Genomic DNA, 12,505 nt, shown 5'->3' with positions numbered 1-12,505 from the left:
CCCAATTCTAGGTTCCTGCTAATGCAGACACTGGGAAGCAGTAGTGATGGTTCAAGTAGTTGTGTCCTAGCCACCCACATGGGAAACCTGGATTGGGTTCCTAGCTCCTGGCTTCAGCCCTGGCTCAGCCCTGGCTCAGCCCTGGCCATTGCATGTGTTTGGGAGACAAGCAGCAAATAGGAGCCCTTATCTATCTATCAATCATCAATCTACAACTCTTTCTCTCTCTCTGCCTCTCATATTTTTTCAAGTTAAAAAAAAAAAAACCACATGAGTAAGAACAATACTATAAAACCGAGTCTCCAAACGCCAGGATCAGATGCCTCCTTTGAAAACTCTTCCTACAGAAGTTCCTCTCAGTTCCAGGGGCTCAGCCACACGGTGACGTTTCAAGTGCCTCTCGTGGTGTGTGAAGTGCTCATCCACAAGCTTGGAGAGGCATTGTGCAGAAGGAGGACACAAGTTCACTGCCCAGAGCAAGGCGAGTGATTTGCAGGAAAAGCGGAAAGAGAGAAAGACAACAGAGCTGAAACATAAGGAGTGTCTCATCAAGGAGGCAAGTCACCAAGAGCAGCAACAGCCCCAAGACATCAAAGGATGCAGCCACTTGTGACCAACAGAAATTTCTAAGTAAATGGCAAAAATGGGTCTCCTCAAAAACTGAATTCCTTCCCCCAGCTAGAAATAAGGGTACTCAGAGTATCCACTCTTGTACCAGGAGAGAAAGGAAAAACGAGGCAGAAAATGAATAACCAAGAAATACAGCCGCACATGGTGACACTTTGAAACAAAGCAAAAACACGAGCTTTGTGTATTCATCAACTGGCAGGCAGCCACATACAATTTCCCAGGCAAGAACGCGTTGTGGCTGTGCACTGTGGACGGCCGGAGTGGAGGGGAAGTGTCACTCCAGATAACTGCAATTTAACTGAAACAACAGCTTAATAAAGTGCCAGCCGCTCCCTCACACTGGAAAAACAGATGGGCTCTGCAGCCCAGGAAACGAGAGAATTTTCAGATGCACTGCAATTCGGAGCGGCTGCCCGCACCTTTCACCGAGCCATTAAAACTCAGAAAGGCATAAAGGATGATAAGGCCTCCAGCTCGCTTCAGACGCTTCAGTGCTGTGAGTCTCATCCGTCAGCAGTGTGATGCCATCCTCAATTTCAAATTAGGCTACAGAGAACAGATTTTACACACTACGTGCAAACTCTGCACAGGGGTGTAGCCAAAATATATCTACAATGTTTTTAATCTTTTATGATAGACTATTCATGAGGTTAACGAAATAGCTTACGTTTCAAGGTCACTGATAACTCATACAGATACAGATAAGGTATATATAGATAACATATAGGTATAGATGACATAGGTATCAATATATAGACAGATATATATCTCAGCCATGCAAGGTACAGATTTCTTCTCTGTCACAGGTGGGGTAAGCAACTCATTCTGATATGTCCAGAACTTTCTCAGTTTGGTTACCGAAAATTTCTGGAAAGTTCCAGATTCCTGGGCAGATTAGGCTGGTTGGTAGCCTCAGCCACGGGAGCCTCAGCGCCAATGTTCCCATTGCCTACACAAAGTTTTAGCAGCACCTTTTCATGAGAGAAGTCTCTGGTACCTTGGGGAGATTGTAAGAGGCCACTTATCCCTTAGCCTAATGAAAAAAGCTGTCCCCATGGGCGGGCACTGTGGCTCACTTGGTTAATCCTCCACCTGTGTCGCTGGCATCCCATATGGGTGCCGGGGTTCTAGTCCCGACTGCTCCTCTTCCAGTCCAGCTCTCTGCTGTGGCCCAGGAAGGCAGTGGAGGATGGCCCAGGTGCTTGGGCCCCTGCACCTGCATGGGAAACCAGGAGGAAGCGCCTGGCTCCTGGCTTCGGATCGGCACAGCGCCAGCTATGGGGGCCATTTGGGGAGTGAACCAACAGAGGGAAGACCTTTCTCTCTGTCTCTGCCTCTCACTGTCTAACTCTATCTATCAAATTAATTAATTAATTAATTAATTTTAAAAAGCCTTTGGGGAGAAAAAAAAAGAAAAGAAAAGCTGTCCCCTGCCTTCCCTTCATTTGTAACCAGAAGCCAAACCACTGGAGACAGGGCTCGCAGTCCACAAGCCCAGTCCCACAAACTGAGGAGTCATCAGTCTTCTAACTGTTCTTCCATGACAGTCTCTGGACGCTGTTTAAGGTCAGAGGCTGTGACACTCCCTCAAGGCCCCGGGGTTCTTGTCCCAGCCCCATCCTGACCAGCTCTTTCATTCAGAGAAAACTGCTTCATGGCTGTGATTGACCAGACAACAGTCAGGCCAGGCATGGTTCTCGGGATGTCTGGCTTTACTGTCCCTTTGCAGCTGTATAGTGCAAGCCCTGTTCAAAGAATATTAGAATTACTATATTACCTGTGTCCTTCCTAAACAGGTGGGAGCAAAGATCTACCTTCTCATGAGCACCCTGTTCTTACAGGCAAGCTAGGCTAATACTGAGGCCAATGCCGCACCTGAGTCCAGATGATTGTAAATGACAGAGCTGCTTGCAGAAGACACTGTCCACTGCATGCAAGTACCCGATGGGGCTGGCGCTGTGGTGTAGTAGGTTAAGCCTCTGCCTGCAGTGCTGGCATTCCATATGTGTCTCAGACGCTCCACTTCTGATCCAGCTCCCTGCTGATGGCCTGGGAAAGCAACAGAAGATGGCCCAGGTGCTTGGGCCCCCACACCTAAATGGGAGACCCAGAAGAAGCTCCTGGCTTTGGATCAGCCCAGTTCCATCCATTTGGCCATTTGGGGAAATGAACCAGTGCATGGAAAATCTCTCATTCTGTCTTTCCCTTTCTCTTAACTCTACCTCTCAAATAAATAAATCTTTTTAAAAAATAAAAAACAGAGTATCTGATCACCATTTCATAACCCTATGTGTCCATCTCCAGTACTGGGCTACATGCAGCAATAATACAGACCTTAAATAGGACATTTTTCTTCAGGATACTGAAAACTTTTTGTAGGGATGATAAGATTAGAAAACAACAATGTTCTAGAACATTTACTCCCTGATGATACTAACTTCTCTTTGTTAAACTCTGAAATTAGTTAGAATTTCTACCACATGGAAGCCAGTTACTACATGACATACACTTTTATGCCTAATTACCAATGAAAAGATGAGAATGTGGTATTATCTAATCAGACCAAGAGATAGGATGGATGACTTTCGTGATACAAAAAAAAAGCAGGGTAGAGTTTCAGCCTGTCTCCTTTAATTAGAGAAATCTCACATATTTTTGTCTTAATGTTTTGTACTTTTTCCCATGAAAATGATTTTTGTTGTTTTGGTTATTAAGCTCATGGTGGCATTTTATTTAAAAAGTAAACTCATCACACCAACACAGCAGTGAGAAGACAGCACTGTCCACTGTGGCCAATTACAAAGTTCCAGATGGGAAGAACAAATCCATCCCCTCCTCTTACTTTTTGACTCTGGAAGATCTGAAACCCCAGTTTTTTATATGTTCACACCTTCTTTACTGAGGGAGGAGCAGGTCAGTAAAAATTAATTAAAAGAATTACTTAAGCAGAAAAGAGAAATTTACCAAGCAATTTCCCACCTCTTGGTGAGAACCACATCCCAGGCCATCGTGTCTCCATACAAGTGGCTTATTTTGTGATTTAACAGTAGGATGTTTCTTAGCTCATCCCATCTGCATCCATTGTCACGATGGCTGAACAAATGCAATTAGCCTGCAGTGAGCCAAGTAATGGTTTTCTTAAAGGATTGGGAAAATTTGCTTAGACTGTGATGTGTGCAGATGTCTGCTGTGGTTTATTCCAGCCAGGCTCCCATCAGTAGCAACCACATGCCCTGACTCTCCAGGGTTTACCAAGGCCAAAGTTTTGCCACAGAAAATGGTACCACAGGATTGCAGAGCCCACTGAGGTGGATGGGGACACGTGGGGGCTGGCTGCCATTTCCAGCTTGTCACGTCTACCTGGAAAGGAGGGAAGCAGACACTGCCGGCACACCTGCTGAATGCTGGCCTCACCTGTTTCCATAGGTTCCAGAGCTAGTTCCACCAGAGCAGGGACCACATCAGTCCTGCCCCTGGCAGGAGGCGGCGGTGGCCCACGATGGCCTTGTCTAACGCCTGCCCCAGCAGCTCAGCTGCGGAGAACTGCTGAGCTGGTGCTTCCTTTGCTCCCGGTGCCGCTGGCAACACTGGCAGTTAAGCAGGGATCACTGAATCTTTACTCCTGGCAATGAGGCGAGAAACACAAAGTGCACAGAAAGTGGATTCTGCTCCCCAGGTTGGGCTGGCAAGGCTGAGGGCAGGGGAGAGAGGGAGCCCCGGCGATCAGCTGAAGTCAAAATCTATCCAATCAAGAGGGAATGCCGAATTTTTGTCTGCTTCCAGTCCTCAGATAAGGTTGTTCATGCCAAAGAAACAGCAATGGCTTGTTTAGGTAATTTACTAAAACAGGCAAGAACCTCCAAATGTGAAAAGCACTAGACTTCAATAACCTAAGTATAACTCCAGTCTTCCATCGCAGCCAGCAGAGAAGCTTCCTAAGGACCAGGCCTTGTTGTCAACCTCTCTCATTCCCCGTGGTGCAGTCCCTGGGGCCATGCGCATGGCAGGCAATGACAAGATACATTTTTGGAATGACTGAGAGAAAACAGCTGAGCTCTCCTCCAAGCAGAAACAGACAGGCCTGAAGATGAGGCACAAAACAGATACAGGAAATAAAATATTTGCAACTCCTATGTTAGAAAAGAAATGACCCCTGGTAGACAGACCAAGAATTTAGATCAAATCCGGGTTCCACCACCTCCCTTCTGTGTGATCATCAGGAAATTCCTTCATCCCCCAGAGCCTGAATGACAGACTCATTTTGCAAGGTGTTTGTGCCTGCTCCAACACCTCCTGCTATCCACTCCCCAGCTCACTCCAAGGAAAAACCAATGACCTATGGCAGGTGGAAGGTTCTGCTCCACCCGCCCGCCCCTCTCACCTCTGAGTTCATCCTCCTGTCTCTCCCTGTTGTGGGCTCTGCAGCCCCAGCAGGTCACTGATTGCCTCCCTTTTTTTATTGGTCACACTGTACCCCTGCCAAGCCATCCTTCTACCAGAAGACTGCAGTGGGCCTGGCTTTCTGGTAGACCACCGAGGGGGCCAGAAGCCCAGTTAGAAAGTACTGGAATGTTAACTCCTCCTGGGGAGAAGTTTCACCAATGAAGAAGATGGCAAGGAGCCATGCTGATCAATTCCTGTCTTTGTGGGTATGCCAAGGGGTATTCCTCCGTGCACTCCTTCCAGAGATGTGACAGAGAAATCGTGACCTGCTCAAGCAGCTCAAGATGCCGTGGCCAGCTCAGTGGACACTGCACTGCTCCACATCCCTATGTCTCCTTTCCACGTTGCTCCAACCTGGCCCCTCTCAAATCCTTGCCTCAACCTTTGCTCTCTAGAAGAGCAGAGCTTCAATAGGTCCTCTACGTTCTGCTGATTTATTTCACTTATTTTCTGTCTTCATCCTAGAATAGAACATCTGTGAGGGCACAGATTTTGTTTATGTCATCTACAGCCAGGTGCCCGGTCTGCAATAGGCATTTGTTTAATCAGTGTCAGGAGCTGACATCTTGCCTGGCACATAGGAGCCCACTAAAGGGAGATTTCTCCTACTCTTCATGTCACCTGTAATCTTCAGGACAAGCTATGCCATGTACTATGTCCTTTGAACAAAAAATAATTCTAGGAATGAAAGCCATTAACATGTACTGTGAGATATTTTATGTAATGTTTCAGACATTTGTGAGATTGGGCTATTTTTTACTTAGGTCTAATTATAATCCAATATTCTTACAGAGGGAAAATAATCAGAAGCATATGAAAAAGACAGAGAAATGAAAGGAATAGGAGGCACAGATGAAAACATAAGTGGGACCTGGAAGAAGAAGACCAAAAGGCAGAGGAGATGCAAGACCTGTGAGGAAAGAGCATTCTAGATGCTGTGGCACTGTAGACGGGAAAATGGAGTGAAGGAGCTAGAGAAGGAAAGACTGCCAGAGAGAGAGAGAAAGACAGAGAGGACAGAGAGAGACAGACAGAGACACACAGACAGAAGGAAAAGTGAGCGCCGATTTTTGCAGTGCTGTCTCCAACGCTGTAAGTGAGGGTGCACCTTGAGCACTGCCAACACTGTCTTTCTGCTCCTGCAGATGTTTCTCCTACCGCGGTCCCACCAAAGCCATGCACGGCCCTGACTCCACTCACAAGGTTTACAAGCAACGGCCTTTCTCAACAACACCGATTGCAAACTAATACAAAATTATGCTAAAAGTTTTCACTTTTTTGCTTAAGTATCTGGAAAATTTCAAAGAATCAAAGAAAAAGAGACTGACACCAAGAGAATTTAGGAAGGTAGCAAATTTTTTTAATTATCAAAGAAAAACAAACACCCATCATATATTATAAATAAAAACCAATAAGAAGACACCACAGAAGAGAAAAATCAAATGGATAGCCAAGAAGAGACCAGAATATCTAGGTATAAACCCTAGGAAACAAAGTCCAAAGTCTGTGAGAACACCATGAAACTCTCATGAGAGACTCAGCAGATCTATGAGACATGGGCATCACCTGCTAAGCCAGATGCCTGTCCCACCAGGGGAGTTTTTAAAGGCAAAACAAGGTGGTTTATGTAAGTCGTTTTGTGATGCAACAATCCTTAGCCTAGCCGTAGAATGGCACCAGTCCAAGTCATAAGGGGCAGTTGCTAGGCAGGGGTCCCTGCAGAAGTGTTTGAAGCGTAAGGTTGTGGCCACCTTTGTGCGAGGCTGTGGTTTGGTGGAAGTTATTGCAATAATTTCCACTATTAGGCAATTCATGCATGGGAGCCCTCCCTTCCCCTTGGGGGGCTTCCCCAGGCCCCGTTTTGTCAGGTTTGGTACCAGTGACTCTGTTATTAGTCAATTTCCACATGTCCTACCCCACACAAACAGGAGCACAACTTTGTGACTTCTGATAGACAGAAGCTTAGCCCAGCATGCTTGAAGCAACCTTGTCCAATAACTCAAATGAGTCCCAGATCCACCTACCACCCACCTCGCAGGAAGGGGCAGGTCAAATGCCCCAAGTGTTACAATCAGCAGAGTGTAGACTGCCAGAGACTGTGCAGGATCACACCTGGTCATTCCCCTAAACAAGTACAGGGAAAGGAAACAGGAAGTGGGGGGAAACCTGTGGATTAAGAGATATGGGGGCTGGCACTGTGGCATAGCGGGTAAAGCCACTGTCTGCAGTGCCAGCATCCCATATGGGTGCTGGTTCAAGTCCCGGCAACTCCTCCTCCTATCCAGCTCTCCGCTATGGCCTGGGAAAGCAGTGGAGGACGGCCCAAGTCCTTGGGCCCCTGTACCCGCATGGAAGGCCCAGAAGAAGCTCCTGGCTCCTGGCTTCGGATCGGCACAGCTCGGCCGTTGCAACCAATTGGGGAGTGAGCCAATGGATGAAAGCCTCTCTTTCTCTGCCTTTCCTTCTCTCTCTGTGTAACTTTGACTTTCAAATAAATAAATAAAAATCCTAAAGAGAGAGAGAAAGCGAGAGTGAGAGAAATGGAAGAGAGATGTCACCCAATGACCTTTGAGGAGAGTTACTCGCATCCCGATTCAAACAATGGAGAAAAACATAGACGTGTAACCAGAGCAAGGCCCTCTGGGAAGAGTGCTGACTGAGTGTTCAGCAACACAAAGCATTTACCTTTGCTTTTGTTTAGGTGTGATAAGATATGGTATGCACATACTCACGCCTTATTTCAAATACTACTGGTAGCCACCTTCTTAGGTGAGAAACACCTGTGCTCTGTGGGCTCCCAATGTTTAGCTCTCGAGTGCCTCACCAGCACCTGGGCCCACACCCCCACCCACTGCAGCCTCCTTTTCCCAAAGCCAACACCCCTGAAACTGTCTGCTCTGCAAGTCCCAAACCCAGCCGCTGTGACCCACGTGTCACCTGTTGGAGAGAAAGTGCTCCTCCTTTTTATCCTTAAGGAAGAGGAAAGCAGTGTCTCTCCCCGGCAGAGAGGAGCAGGCAGGTAAAGGAGGCTGCTTTAATGGTTTTCTCCAGTCCCACGGAGGTGAGACATCAGTGCCTTCTCAGCAGACTGCCACAGAGCTACACCCCTTCACTCCCTTCCTAACGGCCTGCCCCACTCCCCCCCCGCCCCAGGTCTTGCACCTGTTCCTTTCCACAGTGACAATCGTCGCCCTGCACGAAGATTCCCTGCCCCCTCTCTTGGGGCCAGGAGCTGCCCTGCTGCTTCTTCCTTGCTCAGGCTGCTTCCTTCCCCTACCTGGACTGGCCCGAGGCAAGGGTGGCCAGGTCAGGGTGGCTTTTTTCTATCCTATTGCTCTTACCTTCTCCCCAGACTTTCAAATCTTCTTCTCAGGCACATGACAACGTTCTTAAGGAACAGTACTTTTCCCCAAAATTAATCTGTGCTGAGGTATTAGTACTTAACAGCCCTCAGTTCTTTTAAAAATTGCCAATCTATGAAGCAGGTGCATTTGCCAAGAAGGTACCAGAAGAAACTAATGGCTGCTGTGACAGTTATCCAAGTGTGCTGCCTGCTTTTTGGGTTTCATGTAACGCTGGTGCTGCCCGAGACCTGGCCCTCTTCACCTGCTGAAAGGGGGCCCTACCTCATATGTTGACATCCCCTCACATTTTAGAATAGAGAAAGGGAAACAAGCAAAAGTGAGGACATTGAGGCAGACCTCACTCCAACTGGGTGATGTCCTAAAAAGGGGAAATTCGAACACAGGCACCTACAGAGGGAAGACCATGTGCAGAGACCCAGGAAGGAGGTGGCCACCTGCAGGCCGTGGAGAAACCAGCACTGCCCATTTCTTCCTCTCAAACTTCAGCCTCCAGCCCCAGGGAGACAGCGGTCGGATGTTGCAGCCATCTGACCCCTGGTCTGTGGGATGTGTTGTGGCAGCCCTAGCAGACTCATACAGCTGTGCACCCCCCACTGACCCCTTGTCCTGAGCGTTAGTGCCCTTGGCCTGCGGGGATATTACCCACATCCACCACCATGGCCTGGGGTCCATGACCAAACACAGAGATACAGGAGGTCCCTGCCTCAGATGGAACCGGCGGTGCGGTCCGAGCCACAGTGCAGGGCTCCCTGCCCCAACAGTGTCCTTTCCTAACACCCCCCACCCCCGCTCAGGCATCTCTGTCTCAGCCCCCGCTTCCGCTTCTGATATTAGCAACAGAACTGCCTAGCTGCTGAGCAAGAGCGTCTGAGAGAGACCCTTGGTCCATGGCCCCTTCAGGGTATGGAGGCAACGAAGGCGTGGGGTTCAGGGTGGTGACGCAGTTTAGCCCATAACATAATCTACGTAAAAAATATTCCTAGAGAGGGTGGAGACAGAGCTGAGCAGGAGGCAGTGGTATCAGGGAGGCTGGTGGAAGGTGGCACAGTGGGGCCAAGGAGGATCAATGACTGGACAGGGAGCGAGGACTTCAGATATTTTGTGAAGCCAGATGCTTAGGACTCAGCACCCAGCAGGTGCCAGGAGAATGGAGGGGAGGAACCCAAGGTGAATTCCATGAAGTGCCATGAGCTGGGCACAGCTGTTTGCATAAGCAGCTCATTAATGAATAGGAAGGGATGAATAGATTAATAGGAGAATGGATTTGGGCAGGGACTGGAATGAAAGGCAAACTTGCTCTAAACAGGATTTTTGGAGTTGTATGATGAGAGTTAACAGTAAAACTTGTTCTCAAAGATTTATTTCATTTTAGTCTATTAAGTGGAGGATACTTTTATGCTTCTTAAGTTTTAGTTATGCCTAAGTGTCCAACTCCACTGCTTGCTTTCTTAGGTGCTTCCTTAATTAATGCTAAAACTCAGGCCAGCGCCGCAGCTCACTAGGCTAATCTTCCACCTGCAGTGCTGGTACTCAGGGTTCCAGTCCCTGTTGGGGCACCAGTTCTGTCCCGGTTGCTCCTCTTCCAGTCCAGCTCTCTGCTGTGGCCCAGGAAGGCAGTGGAGGATGGCCCAAGTGCTTGGGCCCTGCACCCGCATGGGAGACCAGGAGGAAGCACCTGGCTCCTGGCTTCAGATCGGTGCAGCGTGCCGGCTGTGGCAGCCATTTGGGGGGTGAACCAACGGAAGGAAGACCTTTCTCTCTGTCTCTCTCACTAACTCTGCCTGTCAAAAAAAATGATAAAACTTGTTCAAGGACTTACTTTCTTTAAATGTATTAAATGGAGGATATTCTTATGTCTCATTAAAAAAAGGGGGGGGGCATGATACTCATCATGAGCTAGCAACAAGACAATGAAATTATAAAATAATGTCATTAAGAGTGGTCTCCAGACTTCAAGCTGAACCAGAGTGACCTGTGTTAAATAAGTTTATTGCATACAACGTTTCAGTGCTACTAAATTGTAAGTAATTTTCTATAAGCAAAACTGCAACAGAAAAAAAATGTAATAACCCTTTCAAATTCTCAGTGTCTGTAGAGGCTAATTACTTAAAATATTTTTGTGAAACTTGAGAAAATCATGAAATACTGTAATTATGTTTCCAAATGAAGCAAGCAAAAGTATTCTTTTTTGTGTGAATTATAAAAAACAGTACTTTTGTTTGGATTTCTTTAAAACTATGTATGCCCACTCAAAAAATTTCAACAAAAAATCATAGTGGAGCTTCACAGGGCTTTGCCTTTCAGATAGTTGTCTATATCGCTTGATTCTCTCTGTGACCACCAGGGTAGAGATCAAGGTCTTGAGAGGGGAGGTCAACTGTGGAAAGGAAAAAAGTAGAAATTCACCAGAACCACAGCAAAACTGTTATTTGCAGAGAGCAATTCCATCTCAGAAGGATTAGCCCTGGCCTCTTTCAAGGGGACGCGGTTTCTAAGGCCCTGCTGCCTCCCCCAAAAAAAGCCCACTCCAAGGGTGCCTCAGACTCTTGAGCGCCCAGCTGGGCTGACCAGATCAAGTGCTCAGCACAGTGCCAGTGCCGAGAGCAGTCAGCTCTTACCATGGCTCGGACAACATCTGTCTCTGACGGGAGATATCTGCCCCTCCTCGCTCAGCGGCAGAACTCCAGCTAGCTCCAGAGTGAGCCCCTGTGCAGCCCCACAGTGAATCCTGCTGGGTCTAAGGCGCTCACAGCCACTTTACCCTCTTGTTGGTGGCTGACCTAGGCTGGTGTGGTGGTTAACTTCATGCAGCAAAGTGACTGGGCCAATGGGCACCCAGGCACTGGTTAAACAGGATTCTGGGCGTGTCTGTGAGTGTGTGTTCACATGAGAATCACCTGTGAGCCCACAGAGTGAGTGGAGCGGAGGACCACCCCCCACCTTACACAGCTGAGCCTCTTCCAATCTGTCGAATGCCTGCATAGAGCAAAAGGCTGAGCAGGAGGCAACTCACCTTCTCTGCCAGTCTCTGAGCTGGGACTTGGATCTTCTCCTGCCTTGGGATTCAGAATGGAACTGCCACCTTCAGCTGCCCAGGATGTCAAGTTTTCAAACTACCTACCTGATGACATGGCAGCCTCCACACAGGCCAGTCTTTCTACTAAGTAAATATGTGTTGTCGCTCCCCGTCTTCGTGGAGGAACGACACAGGACCCTGCGCTGTTCTTTCGTCTGCTCGGCCCTCCCCGGGTTTGCTGCTGGTTCTTCCCGGGTTGGCTGCTGACCCTTCCACCTCCGTGGAAGGGCGGTTCCCCCTGCCACATTCCCCACTTCCGCAGGGGAGCGGCACACCGCCGGCCAGCTCTCTCGGGGGCTGCACAGGTGTTCCTTCAGATAGATGTTCCCGGTGCATGTTGTCTCCTTTATAGTCCTCTTCCGCCAATCCCAACTCTGCTACCCACACGCCGAGTACACTGCTCTCCTCCAATCAGGAGCAGGATCAGCTCCTGGAGGTCATCACTCAAGTTGGCAAGAGGCAGCTGCGTAGAAGCTGTTTTCTCCTCTCCCAGCGCCATATTGTGGGAGAGCAGATGCATAGAATAAGTCTTAATTCCAGTGACTCAGTCCAGTCCGGGTTGCTCCCCACAATGTGTATATGTATATTCATGTTTATTTAAATACATACACAATCTACACATATGCATGCAGGCTCTTCAAACAGTTCATGGCAAGTGTAATTACAAAAAAAAAAAAAAAAAACTATGCATGGATTCCAAATGTTTTTGTACCAAAATAAACTTAGCAGTACCTGCAAGTCCTGTTTCCCCTTCTCTGGAGAACCCTGACTCCTACAGCTTGCAGAGAGGATGCTGACATGGTCAACAGCAGCGGGAGGGGGACTCTGCTGGGGAACTTCAGGGAAACTTCCTCGCTCCTAAACAGGAGCAGAGATGTCAGCTGCGTAGTACAGCGGCTGTGGTAGCAGTCATCTGCACCAGGCGGGAAGCCGGCCTCAAAGGACAAACCCAGCCCCAGAGGACAGCAGATACGGAAGGGAGAACAAACTG

This window comes from Oryctolagus cuniculus, chromosome 14 (genome assembly GCF_051225735.1).
Source record: "Oryctolagus cuniculus isolate XC-2025 breed Fujian yellow rabbit chromosome 14, ASM5122573v1, whole genome shotgun sequence".
NCBI classification, from domain to species: Eukaryota; Metazoa; Chordata; class Mammalia; order Lagomorpha; family Leporidae; genus Oryctolagus; species Oryctolagus cuniculus.
This window is presented reverse-complemented; position numbering follows the sequence as displayed.